The sequence below is a fragment of the Dinoponera quadriceps genome, unplaced genomic scaffold (assembly GCF_001313825.1).
Source record: "Dinoponera quadriceps isolate SergipeBrazil2010 unplaced genomic scaffold, ASM131382v1 scaffold2503, whole genome shotgun sequence".
NCBI lineage: Eukaryota > Metazoa > Arthropoda > Insecta > Hymenoptera > Formicidae > Dinoponera > Dinoponera quadriceps.
In genome coordinates this window covers 116,631-144,522 of record NW_014556563.1, presented here as the reverse complement: position 1 = coordinate 144,522, position 27,892 = coordinate 116,631, and the positions used below count along the sequence as shown (strand labels likewise).

At 41.9% G+C, this 27,892-nt stretch overlaps 1 protein-coding gene across 2 annotated transcripts in view; it reads right to left on the bottom strand.

The window, feature by feature from the left end:
- Positions 1 to 27,892, bottom strand: part of LOC106747845 (growth factor receptor-bound protein 14-like) — a 336,864-nt gene that overhangs the window by 250,806 nt on the left and 58,166 nt on the right. Inside the window, exon 2 of one of the 2 annotated variants that reach the window (XM_014625782.1) lies at positions 18,688 to 18,870. The gene's annotated coding sequence lies outside the window, so the exon portion shown is untranslated. Of the gene's footprint in view, positions 1 to 2,960; positions 3,176 to 18,687; positions 18,871 to 27,892 lie in introns of those variants that run through there. The other variant, XM_014625783.1, reaches the window with a different exon arrangement.

Below are 27,892 nucleotides of genomic sequence, written 5' to 3'. Positions count from 1 at the left end.
GGGAGGGAGGGAGAGATGTTTAGCATTTCGCCCGATCGATCTGGCATTTTTGTTCGCGACCGCCGACACACGATCGATTCCTCGCGATTCCCGATGCATCTCGGGGCGCTTTTATATAGGCTCGGCCTGTCGCCGTCTATTTTTCGACGTGACACGCGATGATAAATGCGCCCCCGCGATCCATCGATCATCGATCTTCCTTTCCGGCGCGGCCTTTTCTCCGAGATTAAAAACACAACATCTCCGGAGATGACTAATATGACGCGTGACATTTGTACGCGTCTGAAATAACACGGGAATATATCGAATGTGTTTGAACGATGTGTGCTCTTCGCGGCCGACGCGAAGCTTTTAATGAGACCCAAAACAACGAGCAACTGTAGTAATTAATCGCCGCGGCTCGCGGCCGTGTAACGATCAATTAGTCACAGCGTCACGTCCTCGATCCAAAAGGACGAAAACGATAAAAGTGCGTTATCTTTTTTACTCGAATACGAATCGGGACAAATGTAGACTTTCGCCCGGAAGAAACGGGCACACGATTGAATTAACGAGACATGTTTAGTTAAACATGTTTTTTTGCGAAGCTACAGAGAATCTTTGGTTATTGTAACCAAATATTCTGATATGCAACCAGAACATTTTTTATTCTCTAGTCGGAGTTTCTCGTTACTGCGCGTGCAGCAATAACAAACCAAAATATCTGATTATCATAACACTATATAGAAAAGCGAGTATAGTTGGATTAACGTGAGATGCATTGCCTAAACGAGTTCGGTGAAGCTAAAAACAGAATTTCTCGTTATAATCAAATATTATGATACGCATTTAGATATAACGTCGGCTAGAGTTTCCTTACTGTGTAACAATATCCGAGTGTCTGATTATTATGACTATAAGGAGAAAAGAGCATGGATGGTACATTGGATGGATATATTGCGAGGTATAACTTTATTAACAGACATTAATAATACGAGTGGCAAGAAAATGACAGTTATTCCTGAATGTCTAACGCAAGCGAATCTCAAACATTCGACTCGGTATTATGTGTGTGTGTGTGTGTGTGTGTTACAACATAATATATAATAATATATAACGTAATATAATATGTAACATATAAACATATCTATTAATTGAAGAAATGTGGCACGTAAAATAGAGATGACTCACAATTTAGAGGTCTTAATCCCACCGGGATATACATCTTTTTCAAATATAATATACCAAAACATATATATAATATATCAAAAGATATATAATATATCAAAACAATTGAACGGCCAATTTCAATGGCAATATATTATACACTAACATCTTACAATAATTAATTAATGTGGTCAGTAAATTAATTTTCTTGGAGATCTTTGAAACAGCATATTAATCGAAACATAATATACACACATGTAAAATTAGAAAGAGGTTCAACATATCTAAGCTGCGAGAAAAATAATTTGCTGGCACAGTAAATTTTACGCCGTTTAACGTTGCAAAATTTCTCAGTTATTACAATGGACAAAAAATGATTCGTTACGAATACTAACTACCATTCATTGGATTATTTTTTTTGCAAGAAAAAATTAATAAATGTAGGAAAACGCTATTTTGTCCTAAGAACAAATTCATGAATTTGTCCTAAGGACAAATTCATTCGGCGGATTATTTTTTATCCTGGTAACAAAATTATTTTTGCTCTAATTACAAATAATTTACTAATTTGATTATGCGAGTTAAGTTTTATCGCTGTCACGAATATGCAATAGCAACAATGTCGTTGGTCTCGCCATATCAACAGAATTATTTTTCCCTGTGCCAAATCAAAGTTAACACTATTTACACGTATCACTGGAAAACGGCTTCCGACATTACGTTTTTAATTCTAACGACCAAACTACTCTTACGGTTTTAGTATAAAACGAGAAGACGATAAAAGTAACTTGTAGAAATACTATAAAAATAATTACGAGATCAGTGACTATGTAATTTTCTAGAGACTAATACATAAAATAAAGAATTTTTGATAACAGTTGAAATATATGACAGCTAATCTGTAGAGATTTGACAATATTATACGCGCTATATTTTCTTTCGTGCCTCTTGGGTTTTAGGCATCTTTTTTAAAGATAGAATGGTTAATTAAATAATCTTAACCTACAGACAATAAATGTCCAAAATCGGGACATAGGACGTCCTTCAAACTTCTTGCTTACAAACGTCTTATATCCCGATTTCAGACATTATGTTGTCTGGGAAAGATTAATACATAAAAATGTGAAAAATAGGGAAAAACCCGACGTAACGATCATTTCTTTAGTAGCGTGCATCCGTGTGTGTGCACTTATCGATACATATGATATATTCATAAATATGTACCTAACACGGCCAATCTCAGTCAAAGGTATTAAAGTAACGCGGAAAACGATTATTTCTTTATAATGTTTAAACATTATGTAAAGTTAATATTCTCTTGCTATAGTGTCAAAGTTACATAACATAAATCATGTTTATAAACATTCAGCATGCCAAGCTTCTTTATTGAAAAAAAACCGGTGGGAATCCACAGAGGAAACACGTGGATTCCAATATAGATTTTCACATGCCACGTAAATTTCTATATGGATTTTTAACATCCTATATGGATTCACATGAATTCCGTTGGATTCCCATGGGGAATTCACACGGAAATTTTCAACAGAGTTCTTCGTGTTGTATTAGCCATTACCTAACATTACAACAGTGACTTTGTCACGGACCAATTACTTTAAGAAACAAATGATACAATTTACGGTCGGAAATATGAATGTAATTTTGTTACTATTGCGCGTTTGCTCTAATTTACCTGGTTATTTTAAACATACCGCATATAATCAAATTTGTACAGTTACCTTAATAAAAAAAAATATATATATATCGTTCATATTCCACCAAACAGGCTGCTTAATACGTCTATATTTTCATATTACCTCAACCAATCATTTTTTATCCGTGCGTTGATTGCTCATCGGTTAGCGATCACTCGTCGCTGCGTACGTTTTCGATAATCCTCCAAACGCTCATCGTGATCCTACTGATTACGCGAGTCCGCTTCGCACCTGGTTTGCTCGATCAGCGGCCGGGGCACGGAAATTATTCACGATTGTAACGAGGGGGGTCTTCATCGCTCCTCGACGGAGGAAGAACACTCGGCCGGGTCTTCATCGCGCACATGTATCTCTTTCACAAAACGGCCCGCTTTTTCCCTCCTCGCCGTGTAGAACGCGGGCCGCTCACAGTTGGCGCGCGCGTTTGAAAGCTCCGCACACGCGGGATTAACAAATGCGACGCGGGGGACGAGCGCGATCGCGGCGCGAGCGACGGTATGAACATTCGGATCGACTTTACGAAGCCAATTTCGACGCTCGTCGAGCGGTCGTGGCCTCCGGGAAATTCACCTCTCGTCGCCGCCTTTCCGTTCCTTTTCTCCTCTCCCCCCCTCTCTCTCTCTCTCTCTCTCTCTCTCTCTCTCTCGCGTGCTCCATTTTTTCTTCCCTTCTCCTTCTCATATCGCCATCTCTTATCCCCGTAGCTCGAATCCTTTATTCGCGCTGCGTGTCCGCCCCCTTCGCCATCCTCCTCCCTCCCCCCATTATTGCGGGGAAATCCGCGCTGAAACGCGCGCGTAAAAAGGGCCGTCCGGGGTAAGGTGACAAATGGTCATACGCGCAAACACTGGATCCCCGAGATTGCGCGGGAAACGTATCGAATGTTTGCCACCCTAACTCACTCTCGGTCTCCCCTCCCCCCTCTCCCTCTCTCTTCGTGGTCTGTGCGCCCGTGGCTCTCGCTTTTCCGCAGCGTTTCCGATAACCAGCCGACGGTGGCGCACGCGCGCTCTCCGCCGGGAAATAATTTCTCGCGCGCGTTTGCTAAATAGATCTGCGAAGTAAACGATATCGCGCACAGCGAGACGACGGCGGCGACGACGACGAGATTATTCGGTTAATTGGGCGCGTCGGCTGGAATCGCGCGTCTCGTCGCGCGGCGAATAATTGCAGCGTCACGGTCGATCGATCGATCGTGTTACGCGTCTTCCTTTCGCCTCGTGCGAGACGTCGCCGGCAAACATTCTCTCACCTTCTCTCTCTCGTCGGGAGCGCACGAGCGATCCGCAGTCAATTTCCCCGGGTACACAATATCGGCGCCGAAGCTGCCAATCCGAACGCGAAATCGGATAGCGCGTCTCTCGCATCGCGAAGGCTTCCACACGCCGCCCGGTTCGATAACCGTCCCGCGTTTTCGTCGTCCTTGAAGACCCGCCGTCTACCCCACGGTACGCCACGTTCCGCTGACGTGCGACGTGATCGTAACGGAGATTCATTCCGGGGAGATCGCGCCCGCGCCTGCACGTCGTCGCCGTCATCGTCCTCTTATTTTTCTTCTTCTTCTTCTTCTCCTTCGAGATATTAATTTCGTCAGACTCTCTCTGCCTCGGGTCTCTGAAAATAATGGAGCGTTTCATCGGCCATATCGCAGCCGTGAATCACCCCGGCCTTCTCCCCTACCCCCGAGCGTATATTAACTCGACCGGACCGTGGGGTTTCCGCGAACAGGAGATACGGCACAATTTAACGGCGCCGGGGGTGACCGATCGGCGGGAAATCTGCCGCGTGCTGCCACACACGAGATGGCATCCGGCTAATAAAAGTCCCGGCTGTGCCTAACCTAGGCCAACACAGCGCACAGCCGCCCACCGTCGCAGGAATTCCGACCTTGGCACTGACGCCGGAACCCCGAAAACGTTGCCGTCGCGCTCAACAGTGCCGCCGCCGGGCTTTGCGGCACCCGCATTGAACGAGGTCAGACCGGAACATCTCTCTCTATCTTCACAGAGAAAAAAGTTTCTTTAGACTTAGTATTTCTATTTATCTGACTAAAATTTATTTCATAGCAACAACATATACGAAATATTATTTGCTTGAGTAAAAATTTTATTGTCTCGTTCAAGAAAACTCTTATTTAATAGAAAGAACGCTATTATTTTAAATAAAATCTTTCAACCGAATAAACTATTATTTGATTATGATAAATATGTAAAAGCGAAACGAATAATTTCTTTATAAGGAAATGATCTTTCGTTTCAAACCAATGTTTTATTTAAGATAAAGATACATATTCGTCGAAAAGTCTAACAATCGTACTTATTAATCGAAACATTAGTTTCTTTAGAGCATACCAATGATGAAGTTTGTTTGGACGCGATAAAATTTATTAAATTTGAAGAAATCTTCTTCTCAGTATATCCATCCATCTATCTATCTATCTATCTATCTATCTTTTTCTTCCCTCGTGATTCTTAAAAGATTCCTATCCACCATATGCATCGCGATTTACCGCGATGGAGAGCGCGCGTATATCTCTTGCGCTTTACTCCCTTCGGTACGTGTTATTTTTATTCCCTTTCCACATACTCGCGCTCGTCTTCTGTATTAGAGGAAAAGCACCAAAACTTATATAGATATAGTTTTAAAGGTTTGGAAAAAGACCGGCTTTTTCCAATTTTTCCACGAGTTTGTTCGGTTTCTTATTTCTTCTTATTTCCTCTTTATGGAAAAAGCAAATGTAACATATTTTAACGGAACGCACGTAAATTCTTCTGAAAGAATTTTTCTGCTTTTATCTACTTGTTCGTCTTCTATTTCTCTTGGGATGGAAACCGAAGAAATCCATAGAAATTTGGAAAAACCCGGGTTTTTCCCGAACTTTCGAAGCTATAGATATAAGTATGGTAATTTGACATACTCATGTTTTTCGGATGTAAAAGTATAGAAGTCGGATATTTTAAAAATATCTTGAGCATCTTGATCTATTCAATAGAAGTACTCCGTGAATTGTAAAAAAAAGGTACATTTTGGAATTCGAAATATCGCAAAACTTGGCAACTCACGTAATTTCGATTATTTTAGTATCCTATCTCGTGTTTCACGTAGAGGAAAAGCACCAAAACTGACATAAGTATGGTAAACCGACATATCTATATTTTTCGGCTGTAAAGTACTAAACTCTGTCTGACAGCATATGAACTTCGTCTACTATGTACATAACAGTTGGAGCTGGCAATTTCTGTTTACGAGCACGTTTGATTGTATTATTAGAGTCACTTGATTTTTCATTGTGCCGAAGTTTTGTTGAGCTTTCTTTTCGTGAAAATTAACCATTTAGAAGTAAGTAATTTACAGAATACAGTTGAAGTTACTGGTGATTGATTTCCCCTGTTTTCGTGTTTGCTTGTTTAAAATGACCGGACAAAATCAGAAAATCTCCCATCCTTAATAATAAAGAAGCAATAAAACATCTTAAAATTTTGCAAAAAATATGTAAGTTTAAAAAAAACATGTAAGAATATATATATACAATAAATGATAAAATATATAATTTCAGCGCTTTTATTTCCTTTCTGATAATTTCGTATAGATATTCATGAGTATATTTTTACATGAGTCGATTTTTAGACCCAGCTTTTAGAAGCGCCATTCCTTAAGAATCCATCTTAAAAAATAATTATCTGTAAGGAAATATGTAATATATAATTTTCATAACACCATCATATATATTTTGATAGAGAATTATTGCTGGTTGGCATCTACGTACATAAATCTTAATTTTACACCTTCAACCAGGCTTTAGAACCTAAAATTAAAATGTCACGTTGGTTCTGGTGCTTTTCCTCCGCTTCATATTTCATTTTATTCTGTCACATAAATATATCTAACACGTTTGGAATTTTCCTCTTTCCTTCCTCTCTCCCTGCTTTTCTAAATCTTGACGTTTTTTATTTCGCGCTTATCTCGTTTACCACGTTGCGCCAGCCCTGATCTTATGCACCGACTAGCAACGTGTACGTGTCCTGTACGATCACACGCGCATGTACTTGTGCACACGCTGATAACATTTAGGAACCCGGCCAAATAGCGCATCGCGCAACCGTGTCATATTTTGAACAGCATCGAGCCGGCAAGCAAGACAACCACCTCGTCCAAGCTCGAAAGCATTCGTTCTCGTAGTGGATTTACCTCGGCCAGCGTGAAGACGTCCTGAGAACGTACGGCGGCTGCCGTGAAAATAAAGGAACGGGCATCGCGACGGTCGTTTCGAGAGAGAGAGAGAGAGAGAGGAAGAGAGAGCGCGGTTTTTGTGGCCTGTAAATTACGAACGTGACCCAACTCGGCTCGATATTGAAACGGAAAGGAAAAAAAGAAGAAATAAGAGACCGCACGCGTAACGTCGAATTATGGCGCGCCGAGTTGTCGAGGAATAAATTCCGCCCGTATAATTCCACCTTCTCTCTCTCTCTCTCTCTCTTAATTACGCGCGCTTTTATCCCGAGCAAGTAAAAATCGCGCTCGGATTGCTTCGTCTTGATTTTTACGAGCGCGCGATGTAATCCGGGAACAATCAGCAAGAGAGTGGAAGGATTAAGAGAGAGAGGGGGAAGGGAGGGGGGGGGAAGAGTAGTATCCGTGACGGCGTTCGGCGTGAAAGACGGTCACGCCCATTCAGTTAATTTGTATAGCGAGCTTACGTTCACAATTTTACATTCACGCAGCCGGGACTCGCGTGTTTCGTAATATATTCGCGTCACGTCGCTCCCGCCGCGCCGGCGTGACTTTAATTACCACGTACGACACTTATTAACGAGCGAATTTCATTTCCTCGCAGCAGCTAGCTATGACGCGCTCATAGTTAATGCCAAGTCGATTTACCGGGAGACAATCCTGCGCGCTCGCGTTACCGCTCGCGTAGCCGCCCCGCAATTGCCAAAGCTCGATACAGGGACGCGTGAAAGGGGGAGGGGAGGGCGCGAAAAATACACGAAAGCCCGGATGATGAAAAATTCCACGAGCAAATCGAATCAATCGGCCGGTAGGACCCTGCGCGTCTCCGATACTGAGAGCTCGCGCTCGTCGTCACTGCGTAATTGTTTCTTTGAATAATTTAAGACGAGCAGCTCTCTCCCTCTCTCTCTCTCTCTCTCTCTTTCTCTCGGTGCGCGATCCGATAATTAGGACTGTATGTGTATTAAACTCGCTCGTGCGAGTGGGAGAGTGGCTCGAGAGTTAACTGAAAACGACGAATCGATCGGCTCCTGAGCGCGAAATGTATCCGGCATGAACTTCTGTATAACGTTAATACGATAATACGAGCGTGCCGCGGCTAATAACAAGAGAGAGAGAGAGAGAGAGAGAGGAGGTCTTTGCAATCGCGTGCTACGGCGATCGCGTCCAATTTTCCGTCGCGGAGCCATTTGCGCTACTTGTGTCGGCCGTGAGATAGCGTTATGTACTCGTCTTAACCGCTATCACGCGGTAATGAAAAGCGTTTATTGCAATATCTATCGGCGATCCACCGGCGGGAACAAAGGCCGCGACCGGAAATCGCGTCGTTACCTGTGCGCGGCGACTCGAGTGTACGTGCTTCCTGCGCGGTGTCGGCGGGATCGGATTTTCGACGATCGGAGATCACAGGTGGATTCCCGGGTCCAGGTAATATCATACAGTCGTACATCCGCGGCCCGCGTATGAAACTCGCTAACTCATTTCGCCGGGGCGCGCGTTCCCAGCTCCTCGCGAAGCACGCGCCCGAAGAATCAAGTAATTCCGGAGCGCGTATTCCGGCGAATCGCCGATCTGTCGCATAATTTGCACGTCTCGCGGCGAACAAAGCGCGCGACGGCGCTGCGAGAGGACGCGAGTAAAAGGATTCCGAGAGACGTAACGAGCTTTAGTTCGGGGTGAGTAGTTTCTCCCCTTAAGGATCCTCCCGGTTCCTCGCTACGGACGACGTCGGAAGCGAGGATAATGCGTGCTCGAAATATCTACGAAATATGGTGAAATAAAGGGAACGCGTCCGTGAAATCGGACACTTGCGATCGATCGGTGGATCGTTTGTGAAATAGTCCGAAAGACTCTCTCCTCTTGCTCCGACGGTAAATAATCTAAGCAAAATTTAACACGACACGGAATCTCCCTTTTCAGCCTATCCTTTTTCGCTTAGCCTATAATTTTAATTTTACGTCATCACGTTAATTTTACGGATATTTATGGAGAATGTTGATGTGAGAGGAAGTTTGTGGGATATTTTACAAATGTGATCATTGGAAAAATCAATAATTGGTAACGTCTGAAATTAGCCGTACACTCAGTTACTGAAAGATCCGGGTAGGGGAGATCGGGACTAGTTAGCTAAGGAGAGGGAAGGGGCGGTAAGTTGGCAAAATTGATTATTTCTGTGGTTTTCTAACAGATTACGAAATTGAGCAAATAGAGACTTCATAACCACCTTTGACACGTTTGAGATCTCCGCTTGCTCGATTCTGTTGGAAAATAACAAGAATAATTAATTTGTCAACTTATTCTTTTAGCCAACTAACCCCTCCTACTAGGGTAGCCGAAATTGATAGAGCTACTATCTATTTAGCCTATCGTGACGTTTTCTCATGATTTTGCTACGTTACGTTCGTTATGGCTGTTAAGATTGTTGAAATAAAAGAAAAACTCGCCGGGATGCTTCACAAGTGTGCTTGTTCGATCACAAGTGTCATTTTGCGGACGCATCCTCTTATTTCAACGTATTCCGCAAGAATTTGGAGCGTATGTTTTCCCACTTCCGACGTTATTAACTCATTTAAACAAGACGGCTGGCGGCGTGAAAACGGGAGCCTTAATCTACTCACCTCGATTATCGAAATAAACGCCTTCTCGGTCAGCCGTTTTAACGCGCTCCGCAACGCAATTAACACTGAAACTACCGACGATTAACGCGATACCTTGCCACCGGAGCAGTTTAAATGAGATTTAAAAACAATATACGTAATGCAGAGGAAAGAATGTTTATTCGTTCGCACATTGCCAGCAAGAATACGGTTAATCTCAGAGAACGCACCATTGGAAATTGATAGTTTTAGTGTTAAGAAAAAGATCGCAGCGTGCCGCGAAGCTAATTGGCCACGACGCGGAGTAAGCGACTTCAATCGTCCCGTGTATCATTGTCAACTGGGATGATACGCAATTACCCGTTTCTCGATGGAGTTCTCCGCGGCAACGGTTGAAAAACGCAGCTCTCGAGTCATCATTTCACACGCACACATCGCGGCGACGATACCATCGCGCGTTTTCGCCCATTAGAGAAAAAACAGCGGCAATGAGAAAGAGAGAGAGAGAGAGAGTGAGTGAGTAGGAGAAAGAGAAAGAATAAGGAGTAAGAGAAACTGAGAGAGAAAGAGAGAGAAAGAGTGGGTACTATTTGTCGAGCGGAGTAGCGGCATTCCCAAATGGAACGCGAGAGCACTCCGGTTATTAGCGCACTTAAGTGCCGACAGAGAACTTCGGTCTCTCGTGTCGCCGAAACGTGAGGGAGGGCAGGTCGATACCCAGTGCACATTCCCCTTGCGACGGTCCCTGCACCGCGATATGCATAATATTTACACTGCCCCCAAGTGCCACGCGCGTCAATTTCGCCAATTCCAGATATATATGCACGCTCTGTGCGGCTGCAGCAGTCTCGGGCTGCGGTGCGGATAGGGTGTGCCCCTGGCTCTCCTGCCGCGCCACCCTCCGTGCGCGAATTCTCGGATGAATTTCGAGAGTCGATCCATCTCCGATCGCAATGCCGAGACACCCGCGCGATTTTCGACTTACTCAACTGGGCGCCGGGTGCGAAAAGCAGAAAACCGCTTCCCACGATCCCGCTCGCACGCGAGAGCGGAGGTGAATAAAGAGCCTCGGTCTCTGTCGAATTTCGAAGGGGGAGTCCCCGGGTCGAAATTTTAGGCTTACGCCAACCCTGCGGATTTCATCTAACTCGAAAGGCCGGTGAAAAGTCTCGGGATATAAAATGCTACGCAAGCTCTATCGTCCTATCTCGAGTGTCACTAATATTTATTCAATACCATCTTCTCTATGTTGAGTTGATGGAAAAGCTTATTTTAGAATCATTTAATTATGTGATTATCTCAATATTCTATCCAGATGTAAAATTTATTCCTAATTTCAGTAAGTAATGTATTAATGTATTATTTAAATTAGTGTTAGGCGTTTAACTTATATTAAGTCCAGCGTAGGAATTTTCCCAAATTTTCCACTATACGGCATGGATGCCGATTAGAATACCAAAAATTGTCCCAAAATAGATTATACCACTAGAACGCCGATTGGAAATTTCAATCTTATCCCGAATGTCGGAATAAGCCTTTCTTCCGCGATATTGATTGGCTGCCGCATGTGACTGTTATCGCTGGAGTCAAGCAACAATTTAATCAAATATCAATTTAATAAACGGGGTTATATTTTTAATGTTGTATTATACTTATGATAGCACATGAGTAGTGGCGCGTATGTATATATGTACTTGTAAAATGTAAATACTTAATTTCATATATTTTCGTATATTTTCTTTTCAATCGTAGTGCAAAATGGAAAACAAAGACAATTTTTAGGGAAACGTTGAGGGTGATCAAATAGGATCTGTTTATACTTCCCACTTGGAATCGTATATTCGAAACACATTACACTTCTAACAAAAACCTACGTAGATTTTCCATCTAGAATCCAGATAATTATTTTGGAAAATCAGACTGGATCCCAGTTAGATCCCAGGAAATTTTCCATGTGGAGAGCATGCAACAATTTTAGTCCTTTGACTGTATGAAAATAAATAACCTTGCGAAGGAAAGAAAACTTGCGAAGAAAATAAAAATCTGTGCACACATATTTATAATTAACTGTAGATAGAATATGTACATATGTGTGTGTGTGTGATAAATAAATAAAATGTGATAAGTAAATTAAATAATCTAATAAAGATTAATAGGTAGACACAACTGTGGATAAATAAAATAACAAATTTCATTCCTTCATAATTTCTTCATTTTTTTCATTGACGTTGGAAATTATATACATATATGAAACATGTATCTATCAAACATTCAGAAATACATTACGCTACCCACGTCTCGACGTCCTCCATCTTGGCTTCCCGATCCAGCATCCTGCTTCTAGTTGCTCCGTTACGGCACTCCGGATACTATCTCGTGGCACTGATATTCGCGTAAATGTGACTCGATCAGAGGAACGTGTGTTAATTAACGCGATATCGGTGAGAGTCCCATGAAATATTTCGTAGGTCGACGAAAGATTTTAATGAGAATGAACGAAACTCAATCAAACGAAATACATGAAATACTATGCATGAGAATACCGAAACAATCGGCAAGAAAAGCTAGTCGCGCCCTCCCCCTCCCCCTGCCTTCCCATCAATCAAGTCAAGAGTCACCGAACGCCGAGTGATCTCACAACAATCAACGCTCTGAAAACACTTCGGATCTTCGAGGCGGTCAAATGTACTTTCGTGCGTCGTGTGCTTTTTCGAGTGTTACATGGCGTTTCGACCCGCATATCGCAATCTTCGCGTATCGATGTTACTCATCACATTTCCCCGTCGGGCGATTAAAATATTTCGTCGGGCCGTTCGAAATATTGAATCAGACACTCATCGGCATCACGTTCGCATGTGCATTCGAATCGTATTTTACACGAACGTCAGTATCAGTGTTAGTACCGCGACGGGGTAGCTAGAATGTTGAATTGGGAAGCCAGGACGCAGGACACGGGTAACGATGCATCATATATTTCCAAGTGTGTCAAATTATTTATTATATAAATTTCCGATTTTAACGAATATTTGGTGAAGTTACCGAGAATAAAGACACACCCGAGTCGAAATTTAGATCGGCATTCATAGTCCGTCATCATTTGGCAAATAGTTATAGAATAGTCATAGTTTATGAATCTCTGACGATTCGTTAGCCTGTACCTGTACTTATTTCGAATGACAGGAAAGATTAATCCAAACACTGAGTCGAAGAAAACGAACTTGTAATGAATTACGCTCACCTCTCTTGAATCTCCAAATTTCACAGAAACTTCCAAGCCAATAAAAAAATATTAATAATAAAGAAAGGATTATAAATAAAAAAATTATTTATCGTTTAATTTATATATATATATATATTAATTTCATTTATCTAAATTGTACATTTAATATTTGTATTTACGTTATATACATCAATTATATAATTCATATATTGCTGACTGAAATTAAGAATAGAAGATTAAGTAACTCTGAAAAAAATCTTTCTATAAAAGATAAACGGCATTAAGTAACCATTTGTAAACAAAAAAATAGGATAACAGCTTATATAGTATTATATAAAAGGTAATCAAGTATTTATAAATATTTATAAGTCTCTTATTCATAAACCTCTTCTTAAATTACGTAATATATAAACAGTACTTTTATAATGTGATATTTGTAGATAAGGTACTTCACTTATTATATCATTGATTAAAAAAAAAAGCTATTGGCCTAGTTCTTCGATTTCTTTTTATGATTAAATTTCTTTTTATAATTCTTTTTATAATTAAAGGAAGCTTTGTTTATCAATTTTTAAGTATGTTTCCTTTAAAAATACTTGACTATACTCATGAATATCCTTAATATTTCGAAATTCTTCCTTATTCCCTCAAGTTCGATAAAATTTGCAGGGTTAACGCGCAATTAAAATTTCGATTCGGGTGATTTCTCTCTTCCTCGATAAAATTTTGAAATTCATCACATTGAATAATTCAAGCTTAAAATATCGACTGAACGATCTTGCCCGAGGAAAATCAGCTCCAAATTGTCTCGTAGATAAAGGGAAGCACGAGACACCTTCTATAACCGGGCTTATACCGCAATTCCGAAATTCTCTATCCCTCTTCTCGGCCGGAGTCTGGCGGGTAAGCGCGTAAATGCGAAACGAGTTCTTGAGCACAAGTTAAGCCGCGGGCTTACGCGCTTATTTAGCCAATTATGCTTCGACTCGCAACATCCGGCAAACGTTGTTCGCGGTTCGAATTCTGTTTCGCGAGGTATGGTAACAATGCGCTCGCGCTTTATCACCGAGACCGGTTGAAGCCAATTTTGGGGCTGATTTTTTTCCGATCCTTCGGCATACGAATTTATATATGGCTGCAATTCTATATACAACTGCGTACAAATCGATTCAAACAAAAATAAAAAAAAATCTAATAAGGCAAACAAAAATTTGATCGTGTACATAATCACATACGGAAGAAGAACAGCTAAACTGACGTACGTAGTTAAGATAAACCGACATAATCATATTTCTCGGCTGAAGTATTAAACTCTGTCGGACAGTACATGAATTTTGTTTACTGTGTACAGTAGTTCGAGCTGAAGTAGCAGTTTCTCTCTGCAAGCGCGAATCCGGTTGCGTTATTAGCGACGTTTGAGATTTCGTTTTGTGCTGAAGATTCATTGAGCTTCCTTTTTGTGAAAATTTAAGTAACGGATCAATAATTCGGATCGAATAGATTCGGATTGAATAGGTTGGAAATAACATGTGAGGACGTTTAGTAAATGTATGTAAATAATGTAATTTCAGAGCTCCTATTTTATTTCTTTGATCATTTTCTGCAGGCATCACTAATATGTCGATTTTTGGAGCCCGGCTTCTAAAAGCGTCTATCTTCAAATATCTGAAATAATCACATTGTCCGACAAAATTTGACTTTTTTTCGCATCACGAACATGAATAGCCATTTCCGATGTATTTTTGCCTGCCGAACGCGAATCCGTTACCTAGATTTGACTATCACGTCACAATTTTGAGAAAAATCGCGTCAAAGACAGCGATTCCTAGGGTTTTCATCATATTGTAGCATCGGCAGCAAATCTTTCTCCCAAATTTATTTAATACTACGCAAAAATATCAATGTTTAGCTTTAAAATTGTATTTTTCACATGGCATTAACGAGATTTAGGAAAAAGTGCTGCCGGTGCTACAACGTTATGAAAATCGTCGTTTTTAGCCTCTTTGACACCATTTTTCTCAAAATTGTGACATGATAATCAAATTTGTTGAGTAAGCAAAAATACAGCGGAAATGACTTTTCCCTCTCGCGTTGCGAAATAATGTTGGACAGTGTTGCTTGCAAAAAAAAAAAAGAAATATGCAATAATCTTCGTCATAAGACTCATATACTTTGGCAGAGAAGTGTTGCTGGTTGCATCCATGGATTTTAATTTCACATCTTCAACAAGGCTTCGGAGGCTAAAAGCAAAATGGTATGTCGGTTTTCGTGTTTTTCCTCCATGATTCCCTCTATATTATACCGATACTATACACGTGTACACATATATATTTCGCTTTGTCCGTATATGACGCAATTTTGACGCGTCGGTGGAATTTATTGCCGTTTCATCCAACCTGTCAGAATCTTTCTTCATCTACATCCCTCTTCCTATATCACCTCGCCTTTAAAAATAAAAAAAGGCTCTCCGGTAGACCCCAGTTAAAGAGTTCGCCGCGCGATGAAAACTATCGGACGAGCAAGCGATTATCCCGAGCCGATTCCTCTGAATGATATCGCGTCCGTAATGAGAAAAATTAAAGCGATTGAGAGAATAAAGGGGAACGCGATTAAAGTGGGAGAAAAGTTAGCGGGCGGCCGAGAGGAGGCGGACAGCCGGGGAGGGCGCACAGGAGAGACATTTGATTCCGCTCTTTCTCAATGAGTTTTCTTCGACGACGTCGTACCCTCTTCGTAACTCGAGATAAACTTTTGGCAGGTACGTGGGAAAAACGGTCGCGCGTTTCCTTCCTCTCCTTTCTCTCCCCTCTGCATCTCCGTTCACGGCTCGAGTACGCTCGACTGTTATTTCAGACCCTCCTTTCGCCTTTCCGCCTTTATCCTGGCTCCTGTTTGAGTTCGTACTCAGATAGCGTCCCCCGCAATGCCGGTATCGTCTTTTCCCGCCGAGCGCAGCGATGAACTTTATGGAAATGGTCAGCATTATTTTTCCGTACGCGCGCGCGACATCGCGCGTCTAGCCAGCCAGCCGGCTGCCGCGCCAGCCGTAAACAATACGGCGCACGAACGTTCTTCCGCGTAACGTACAACGTAACATTCCGCTTTACGGTAAGCAGGCCGATACGCGCGTATATACATTACGTTAACGATCGTCCCGGACGTGTCCCCCCGGCCCCTCGCGATTTCGCAATTCCACCTTGCCCCGGCGAAATTTCGTCTATCTAAATTTCTCTCGTTACGCACCTCCGCGATCGTGACAACTGTCGGACGAAGGATTTTTCTCAAAAAGGTCGCCGGGTGTCTCTCGGCGGTTTCCGCACGGCAAACATGAATCGAGCGGAATACCGTGAAGAGAGTCTCGGCTAGGCGGAATCTAATCAATAAGTGTGGTAAACTCTTAGTCTTTTCGCTGCAAAGCGTCAAATTGTAACGTAATCTCTAGAGAAAAGTATTGTTTTAAAGTGCTACCGAATATAGTAGTTCCTAAGATTTCAGGGTCATCGCAACTCATGGCAAATGCCTTTCGTTGGAGGTTATACTGCACTTTTGTTGCTTACACTGAGAGAGAAAAATGGCTGGGATAACTGTAATCTCCATAAACTACGTTTTATAGTCACTTTTGGTCTCAAATATATGTTTATAGTTCTTCCAAGCATGCAAAATATAGCAAAATGTACATGAATTTATTAATTTATTTTTTATATAAAAAATTAAGGTGTTTTGGGAGTTTTCTACGTCAAAAATGGGATTTTTATATAAAAAATGAAGCCGACGTAGCAAAAAACAAATAAATTATTAATCTAATTATTGAAAAATGAAATCCAAATAAGTTTTATAATCGATAAATGATTTAATAAATACTCAATTTACCTGAAAAAAAATTAAAAATGCTACAATAAAGACAACAATTACCAGAAGAACGATTATACACAATAACATACGTCAATATTGCCAAATAATACTGTCAACAGGGATAATTCGCACAAAAGTTTTACATAAATAAATTTTTTCATTGAGCCCTATAAATCTTAAATATAAGAGGGAAAATTTCACGAAAAATGTATTTATACTCGTAAAATATAATCCAACCTTACACGGATAAATAAAAAAATATTCAAGTTTTGGTCGAATAATTTGCAGGCGCACGGAAAGAAACAAATTTTGCTAGAACAGCAAATGCTCGTCAATATATTGACAGAGAAGAAAAATTTGCTCAGACGGCAAAAAATTTCTCCGGACGGGAAGATTTGTCAAGAGTATTAATTGGCCATATATCCAGCGAGTAGCAATTAACGCTCTTTCTCTGCTGACCAAACGAATGTTTTACTTTCCAAACCAATTTCTTTTTTCCACCGTCACTGTATTGACAAACATTTGCTGGTTCTAGCAAAATTCGTTCTCCCCGTGCTCTCTGTGTTACAGATCCGGGCTTACTTAATTAACGTGCCATTGATTAATAAGTAATTAATTACGACAGATCGAGCTGCAATAGGCACCGTTGCGCGGGATCTCAAGACCGAGAGGTTAAGCCGTGCTGAATGTTGAAACGTATCGGGAAGTTTCGCGGGGAATACGCGGACGATGTTTGATAGAAGCGCAACCGAATAATAATTTCCTTGGCGGAACGTCCGCCGCGGAAGAATCGATTCCGATCCGGGGGAATATAATAGCGGCCCTGAAGCGGGCGCGCCTCCGCTCCGGCGTTCGTCGCCACGTTGGAACTCGCCGGTCTCGATCCCCGGCCGGAGGGCAACCGCGATATGATATCATTGCCCGCTTAAAATTCCCTAACAAGGTACGATTCCGCCCGTTGTGCCCAGCTTCTCCGCGCCATTGTTTCACGGATACTCATTGTTCCCCGTTCGCGAGCGATGGAAGTAGCTGCGCGGCGTTGTCAGGGCGGCCGTCTCTCCCCCCCCCCCTCCCACACCTCTCCCCCTCGGATGTCGCATTAGCATGCGCAAAGTTAAGGGCTATCAACGTCGCGACGTCGAGTTCTTCGTGAACAGTCGGCCCGTCTGCCTGTCACTTCCAATGATTCGCAGTTTACGATGTTTACGAAACGCGAAAGGGCCATCGCCGTCGCGTTTCGCCTCCCCGACTCCCGACGAGGATTCGGCCCGTCGTTCCTCGTCGTCGTTAACGTGCACACGCCCCTTCCCCCTCCTCCTCTTCTTCTACCTTCTCTTTCCACTAACACTGCTATTACTACTACTATTGCTACTACTACTACTACTACTATTACTGCTGCCGCTGTCGCTGCTGCTCTTCTTCCCAGTTCGTCCCCTCTCCTCGCTCCCTTCCTCTCGTCCGTTCCTCCGCGTCGTCCCGCTCCTGGACTTCCATCAGGGCTTAGCGGTCAAGTACGGAGGAAGCCTCCCGGCCGCTTTAATGTTCCGCCGCGCGTAATCTGACGCTGACGCCGGGGGGAGGGAGGGGGAGGAAGTAAGTACGCGCGCGCGCGATTTACCGGGAGTGTACCGCGCGCGCAATCTATTCGTAAAATTAACTGCGCTCTACTCCCTCGCGCGCGCGTTCTGCTTAAGGTCGGAATTTACGAGCTCGAAATAATCGATGGTCCCGCGCGCGCACCGCCAGGTGCGGCCGGTATTAATCTTCGGAATGCAAATGAAATTTAGTGCCGGCCCGAAATGTAACGTTTCCATTAACGCGCCTCCGATATCTCGCTCGCTCCCTCAGACGCTCCCTCAGCCGGAAGTCTCTCGAAGTGTACCGGCGCGACCAAACTTCTCGCGGGGAAAATGACGTTTGCATTACTCACGCTACGCAGCACGACGCGGCATCGCAAACGGGATACACCTCCGGCGGCCTCTCGTTCTTCACCGCTGCCTCTCTCTCTCTCCCTCCCTCTCCCCTTTCTCACACTCTCGCCCTCTCTGTCCGTCTCTTTCGCCGAAGTACGCGAGCACTCGTGCACGGGCTTTCCCAAAGTTCCGGGCCGCACCTGGAAAACGCAATTACCCACGTGTCAAGACCCCCAAGGCCAGCACCACGTTGCGGATAGGCCGCTGTTTACCTAACACGCGGACGCCGGGAAGTTAAGCGCGCCTGAGTGCGCGTCAGCATGCAAATTCTTCGCCGGAATCTAATGACCCGCGGCCTCACCCGCCTGTTGTTCCCTAACTCACACCGCCGGCAGTGTGGAGATTTGAAGGCACAGTCGATTCTTCGATTGTGAATTTGAGAGCGATTGGTAGGATTCAGTACTCCGTCGTGAAAAAACTTGGGGGCAGTGCGCTTGTGTGTGTGTGTGTGTAAGGATGACAGTATTCAGTTGTTCGTTTTCTAATAAAAATAGGTGAAATACGCGTTGGTGCCCTCAGCAACCCAAGTTGCAGACTATGTATGTTTTTTTGCATATCGCAAGGACTCGCGTTTACAATCTGCGATCCCATCGGACCGTTCGACGTGTTCGCTGAATTAATCAGCGGACCGTCACGTGCAGGTTCGTGACGTCGCCGGCGGCGAGAACCGGGAAAGAACAGACGTTCCTCTGTAATCGTATCGTCCGTGTAGGAAACCTAGTTTGAATGAATGGAGGAGAAAGAGAGAGAGAGAGAGAGGGGGGGGAGGGGTCCATTTGGTCATAGTATACGGCGCGTTCTCGCGGTGTTTGCACGCCAAATGTTTGTACCGCCAAACGTTTGCGCTCCAGCTGCCCCTATCACCCCGGAACACCCTGCATTATTGCGGCGGCAATGCGAGCGTGCGCGAGTGAGCCTCCCCCCTCGCCCCCCTCTCCCTCACGTACTTCTTAAACGCCGTTTAAAGTTGTAACGAATCACCCCGGCTCGCCGCCGCCGCCGACGTCCCTCCACCCGCGATGTGCTAAAAGTCGCTGCAAATTTAATTTCGAGATTGTTGCGCAAACTTTGGCAGCCCCAGCTGCGTCCATCGGCCGGTAAATTATGCAAACGCATCGTGCCGCGCGGGAAACACGATACCCCCCGGCATCCGGGGACCAGGTCGATCCCCGACTCCGGTTCATCGCCGCGGCGGTGGCGGTGTTCTCCTTATAACGAACTCTCTCGCGGAAGTGAGGAGGAAGCGGCAGTAACGATGGTGATGGTGGTCCAAGAGTTATCCAATTCTCTCTCTCTCTCTCTCTCTCCGATATCGACGTTCTCGTCAGCGCGGCAAAAATGATCATAAATTGAGGCCCGCGTTAGCCCGACGTAAGTGTATGCCAGGCGGCTCGTTGAATTATGCAAATACGTTCGACCCTGACAAACCGCATCTCGACACGTCGGCGAGCTGTGATGGGGCGAGATCTTCCGTTCGCTCCACAGAGCCGGTGGGGGGAAAAAAATCAGGCATACCCGCCGCGCGTTCGTTCCGGTCGAGAACAAACGTATCGACGCCGTGTCGCTTTTCGCCGGGTTGGGAGGGGGGAGGGGGAGAACCTCGTCAAGTGGTACAAATGCGCATCGAATGGGAATATTCTTATCGTATTTCGCGGAGAAGCCGCAACGTCTCGTTCAGATAATGTATCCGGAGAGCCGTGAGGAATCGAGAGATCGCGATTTACGAGAAGATCAAGGCGGAGATATGTACACACATACTCGGTCACAGGACGGTCGCAAGTATTTCTCCTGCGTACTTCGGAACACACGAAAAGCACGACGAAGAGAATCTGTGATTCAGGAATAGATGATCGGACAGCTGTCAAAATTAGATGTGTATGTATTAAAGTTACATGTGTGATGTAATTTCGACAATTGTCTATCTACTGCGCGCGTTCGTGAATCACAGGTTCGCTTACATACTCTGTATATCAATTTCTGAAAAACTAAACGATCAATGATTTTGTAATGTTTCATATCTTATGTTTTTTAATATCTCTTTTATCGTCTTCCGGTTTTTATTAAAACCGCACGAGTGATGAATCGCTAGAATTAAAACCTTAATATATCAGAAGCCGTTTTCGTATCTGTGATACGTAGAAATAGTGCTAATCGTTACTGCAATTACCTCAGATTCGATCCATCTTTTTCTAATTTTGCATGAAGATCGTGCTTCAATTAATATACTGTTAAAATTTTGAAAAAAATTCTAAGAAAATTAATTTATAAATCAACTATCTTAATGACAATGACTGATATTTCCATCAGTGAAATCTGACTGCAGGAAACAATGAAAATTACTATTTATTCTTTTTATTGTGTTAATCCTTCGACCGCACTCTGGGTCAGATAGACTCAGTGAGTTGCGTTTAAGCTATAGAGCTATAGAGAAGAGAAGTACGTGATCTATGGATTTTCCTTACTCCCGATAAATCGTTAGAGAGTCGCTATCCATTAGATACGGTGCAGACCTAAAAAGCCGGTTAATGCACATTTAGGAGCCATCCGAACTTGACTCAGGGTCAGTTAAACCCATAGTGTGCGGTCGGTGTATAATTTAGTGCCACAATTGAAGTGATTATTTTTTGCTAAAAATTTGTGTGCAAACGTAAGTAAAAACGTAAGTAAAATTATGATTGCGTTTTATTTTTTTCGAAAGGTAATATAAATAATAATGTTATACTGGGGTCAGATGACATATAACCTATGTTAGCGAGTCCTACAAACGCGATTTTAAATAATTTATTATTCTTTTAAACAATGCCAGTAAAAAATAAATTATTTTTGATAGTTTCATAACAAAAGTATTTTCTCCCCGTAGAAATATTTATTTTTTAAACTTCACAATAATTTCTTTTCAATAAAAAAAAATAAACAAAAAAAATTGTTTTCAAATGCGCATTAGAGTAATATTTTTCTATTAGAATTATCTTTCAACTTCGTCGCCCTACAGTTGTAGATCAAGATAAAAAGTCAAAGTATCATGACTCTTTAAGTAAAACACTACTTTTCGCGAGACCACTGTCCAAATTTTAATCTTTCTCAGTAACTTAAAACTTGATTTTCTATGAATACATGGTCAAACACTAAAGTATAAGAATTACACTTTATTTTGGAATTTTATCAACGTCTTTCCTTTTATATTTTTTCAGAAATGGAATTTAGAAAATTGCATAGAATCAATATGACCCTGTTTACGGTGCAAGCGACTTTTCCGAAATGTGTGGTTCAATAGTTAGTTGTTTTTAAAGTTCTTGGACTCTCGTTTCATTTTTTGTTTGATGACGTGAAAAGCGAAGAAACGCATGGCCGAAATTTTTGCAAAACATGTCGAAATAAAAATATATGTCCATAAAATGACACTTGTGATCAATCGATCGCATTTGTAAAATAGCCCGGAAACTTTCTCATTGCTTTAACGAACAAAAATAACCATAAAATTGAAAACATGACATGCAACCTATCCTTTTTCATGATTTTACCACGTTAATTTTACGGTTATTTATCGAGATTGTAAAGGTAAGAGGAAAGTTTTCGGGATATTTTACAAAAATTCTCAATTATATAGTTTTAAAGAGTTAAAAAAAAAAACGTTTCTTTCTCACTTTTCCGTGAGTTTTTTTTATTTTCATTGCGGAAAAAATAAATGCGGCAAGTTATAACCGAATACACGTGAATGTTTTAAACGAATTTTTATACCCTTGGAACAGAAACCGAGGAAATTCGCGGATAAATAGAGAAAAAACGGTTTTTCTCGAAACTTTAAAATTATACTCAATCGATCACATTTGTAAAATATTCCGAAAACTTTCTCTTGTTCTAACCATTGATAAATAACCGTAAAATTAATATGACATGTAACCTTCCTTATTAACCTATCTCTTTTCATAATTTTGTTATGTTAAAATTTCGGCTATTTTTGAGGTTGTTAAAATAAAAAAAATGTTTTCGAAATATTTCACAAATATGCCCAATTGATTACAAGTTTTATTTCGTAATGGGAGATCCTTTTATTTCAATGTATTTCGTAAGAATTTTTGGCTTATGCTTCTTCACTTTTAACGTAATTAATCAAGATAACAACGAAACAAGAGCCTTAATATACAGACATGTATATGTTTATAATTTGGAACACAATGATTTTTCAAGAAGTTCTTCAACAAACATAAATTATTTTCATTTGAAGTCCTATGAATATTCCTTTCTTTATTTTTGCCTCACTTATGAAATGGAATTTGATATAAGGTAAAGAAAACCTGCTCTTCTTTGTCGATAACTTTCCAAAATTTTTCATGAGGCTAATGAAACTCTCTCTCTCTCTCTCTCTTTGCATGTGTGTGTGTATATGTGTGTGTGCATGCTATTATAAATCCATCATTATATTTTTCACTTTTTCCACCACACTACAAAATTGCAATACAATTTTTTTAGCATTAAAACCTGCCAGTAAATTTTATTATTTTAATATATCACTTTAAATTGTACATAAATAATAAAAGGAGCTTCGTAGGATCACATTTTTATGTTGTAAAAAAATAATTAAAATGTGTACAGCTATATATTACATATATTACGAATTTGCGCTGTTAAATACGGGATCCAAAGCGGAGTTTCTAAAAACTGAAGGACGATGAAGGTTTTCGAAAAACGTATCCTTTTCCGGTGTGAAAAGTCCTACAAGAATCACCCGCTTGCTTAGTGAAACTGAGAAACAAAGAGTCGATCAAAATTTGCTGTTCGGTATCATCGACGAAGTACTGTTTTATCGATTCAATCGACAACATTCTCGTCGATTACATTCGAGAGAGAGAGAGAGAGAGAGAGAGCACATGCAAAATAAAATATCAAGCCCGACTGCGCTTCTCTCTTTCTCATTACGACTGCGGAACGGTCGTCGGAAGTTTACCGTCATATCGCGCTGTTAGCGCGATTAGCGTTTTGACAACAAACTTTTATCGCCCCGCGAATTGTTACATCTTTGACGGTTTCGCGCGTTACCGACGACATTTACGATCGGGCCGAAAGTAATATATGCGCGTGAATACGAGCTCTCGTCCCCCCCCCCCCTTACACGGAAGAAATTACGAATTTATCAGTTTACTTCATACACGATACATTAGCCGATGCACACGCGCGCGCGCGCGCGAATTATGCAGACGCGGCAAGCCGCTATAAATTACTCGGCACGCAGGTAACGCGTGGCAGGGAATACACAGCTAGGGAGGGGGGGGAGAAATCGTGATAGAGAAAGAGAAAGGGGGGGAAGGGGGGAGGAGAGAGAGAGGGGAGAGCGAGATTAAAACGACACTTCGCGGTTCACGGGTTGTCGCGCGCGGGAATCGTCGCGACGAGTTTAGCTACGACTTTATTACCTAATGGATACGCGCATAATTATTCGACGCTCGCGCGGCAATTATGCAAATGCATCGCGCTTTGACAAACTGCTCCTTGGCACGTCGCCTCTAATGGAGTACCCGGCGGCTTAAGCCTCAATAACCGTCCTCCCGCCGCCGCCCCCTCGTCGTGCCGTCGCCGTCGTAGGAGAGATCGAACGATTCCTCTTTGCTTCACGACGTCGTCGTCGACTCGTCACGTCGACGGCGACGACGTCTCAGAAGACGTCTCGTACGCGATTTGCATCGCCACCGTCAACGCCACCGTCGCGAGACGCGCGCAAGGTCGCGGTCGGTATTATGCATGGCGTAACCGTTCGCCGCAGTTTCGCGGAAATTGCCCCCCGTGCGGATCAAGAAAACCGGCGTCAGAGCTACACGATGGCGAATAAGAGCGATGCTTATAAAGTATTCATAAGCCCCCCCGACCCGGACTGTAGCTGCGCCCCCAGCTTTATACTTCCCAATGTATTTTCGATATCTTCCTCTCCGACGCGGCCGCCTTAACGCCCCGCTCGCAACTCACTTTACATTTTCGCGAGTTTGATGGAAAACTCGCGTTTTTGTCGGTCGGCTTAATCCCCGCGCCCGGTAATCTTGCCCGGGATCTTCGCCCCTGTCGCCGGCTTTTTTTTGCGGCATTAGGTAGCCCGGGCGTATCGATAATTCACGAGAACGCGCGCCGTGAGAAAACCGGGGATGATTATTTTCCACGAGGACGTTAATTGGCTGCGATCACGAGCCCGGTCGATGAGTGGCCCGATCGCTGTCCCGGGTCGAAAATTCCGCCCTGTGTTATACATTTAATTCTACAACATAGTTGGAACTAAGATAGTAAAATAGATTTAATTTCAATTCTAATAATATAATGTAACCCCTACTTTGGCCCTGATGACGTTTTAAATTTCGTTTTTCGCTGTTTCAGCGTTAAAATATAATGATGAAGGTAGCGTTAAAATTCAGTTTGTAGAATTGAAAGTTCAAAGGAGAAGTTAAAAAGTATCAATATCGTCGAAGTAGGTTTTTATTAGTCTATAGGCCGTCTAAGTAGGCGCAAATTATCCTTAAGAGCGTCAAAGTAGCGTCAAAATGTCGATTCGGGGTGCCACCAGCCTACCATCGAGCGATCTCTCGAAATTTATAACCGCGCGCGCTTCTCGAGAATTCGTCATTATTAAGGAGTAATAATATGAAGGATTTCCTTTTGTAAATAACGTCGCTCGTTTCTCGAGAATTCGTGATTGTTAACGAATAATGATGTGAGGAATTTTTCCTGCGAATAATATCTCCCGAGTCGAATTTATGACGCTAGCTTGAAAACGCTCTCGACGATAATTTGCTCCTGCTTAGACGGTTATAGTGCGGTAAAAACTCTGACGACACGACACTTAACTTCTCCTCTTGAATTTTTAATTTTCAATTCTACAGATGTAGTTTTAATGCTGCCTCGATAAGTATAATTGCTTCCGATATTTCGATAAGAGGAAAAGGATCGAAACCGACGTACCATGTTCTTCCGGGCTCCGAAGCGTTGTTGTAGGTAAAATTAAAATTCATGCATATCGATACAAACTAGAAATTCTTTTCTACCAAAATATATGATAATCTTATGCAAATTATTATATATTTCCCTGCAAATAATTATTTTCTAAAATATGTTTGAAAATTGACGCCTCTAGAAACTAAAAGCTCCACAAATGACATATGTATGATACCTACGGAAAATTATCAAACAAATAAAATAAAACACGGAAATTATACATTATTTTCTACATTTATTATATATTTTTACATGTTAACTTTGATCTCACATATTTTTTTAAATGTTTTAAATTTCACGGTATATGTTATTCCATATTACTATATGGAAAAGGATTCCCCTCATTTCGACTAATAAACTCTTACATAAATAAAAAAACGCAGGAAAATCAATCACCGGTAGCTTCAACTGTATTCTGTGAAATAATAATTCACAGTATATAATTTAAAATATGTCGGTTGAAAGACCAGTAAACTCAGATATCTCAGTTCACAGAACAACCTAACCTAAACATTAACTTTCCTTGCATAATTCAGTGACAGAGAATAGAGATTGGCACAAGATTCAAAGTGATTTAAAGAGTTCAAAACTCACGCTATAAAATAGCATTATCAAATGAATTATTTACCGTTGATTTCTTACTTTAATTTTCACTAGAAGAAAGCTCAACAAAATTTCAATGTAACGGAAAATCAAACGACGAATAGCATGACCGAGACGCGCTTGCAAACAAGAACTATCGACTACATTTCAATTCCAACTATTGTATGTAGAAGACGAAGGCCACGTTATATTCGACAGGATTTAGTTTGCTTCGCAGCCGAAAAACATGGGTATGTCTGTTTATCATACTTATATAAATTTTGATGCTTTTTCTCTGTTTAATTCATACGAATATTCAACGCGAGCTATTTCGATGCCAACAACAGTGAAGACGGAAATTGAAAACATCATTATGATCAAAGTAGAAGTAAATTATATGATTAGAATTAGTGCTGTCAATTTCGACTACTCGGGTAGCCGAGTTTATCCGTAATCGAATATACGGTTAATTTCAGATATTATTATCTGTTATCGTTAAAAGAAAAATTAATTCGTAACGCCTGAAATTAGCCGTAAATTCAGTTACTGAAAGACTCGGGTATTCGGATAATCAAAAGTGACAGCACTAATTAGTATTGGATATACTTTGCTATTGTAGTTCTTACTATATTGTAGAATTAAAGGCGTAAAGGCATAAAGCGAAAATTTTGATTCGAGTTACCATCCAGAGATAAAATTTCGATGCTACTTTGATGGTTTTCAAGGATAATTTGCGCTTACTCAGATGGCTTACAGACTAGTAAAGATATATTTTGACGATATTACACGGAGAAAACAAGTTTTGCCAGAACAGCAAATTGTTTGTTGATATAGTGACAGAAAAAAAATGTGTTGCACCGAAAAAGTAATTTTCCCATCGTAGCAAAACATCATTGCGACAGGAATAAAATTTAATTGGCACAACCAAATTATTTTGCTGTCCATATAGCCAGCAAATAGCAATTAATACTCTTGATAAATTTTTCTGCCGTCGCTATATTAACAAACAACTTACTGTTCCAGCAAGATTTTTCTCCGTGTACATTTATTAACTTCTCTCTTCAGCCTTCAATGCCTAAAATCTTATGCTGTAAAACAACCTGTTTCGTCGCTAAAAACAGCAAAAATGGGAGCTCTATACATCATCGTAATTAAAATAAGAGTAAATTATGTCGTCGGAATAGAGTCTGTTTTGCTATCTCAGCTGTTGCGTGTCGTCGAATTAAAGGTTTCACGCGGAAGACCGAGGAACTCCTTCCCTCGGATCTCCGCCGTTAAGAGGGTGCGCACCCTCGCGCGCATGCAGTGCGCGTCGAAAATTGGACGCGACGAAAATTATGCCGGTCCCTCCGTTACGGACTCCGTATGCGTGGCCCACCTTCCGTGAGAATCCGAGAAACACGAATACATTAATACGCTCGTGTGTGTCGCCGAGCGCGGAAGGGAACATCCGAGAATCTATTCCTCGTCTCTCATGCATGATTCATCTATTCCGCTTTATTGACGTCACGGTTCGACGCTCCGAAAGAAAAAAAAAAAACCCCTCCGAGAGGAGGGGAGAGAAAGAAACGAAAAGAAGTTGTTTCGCCATCGACTCGGGATCGTACG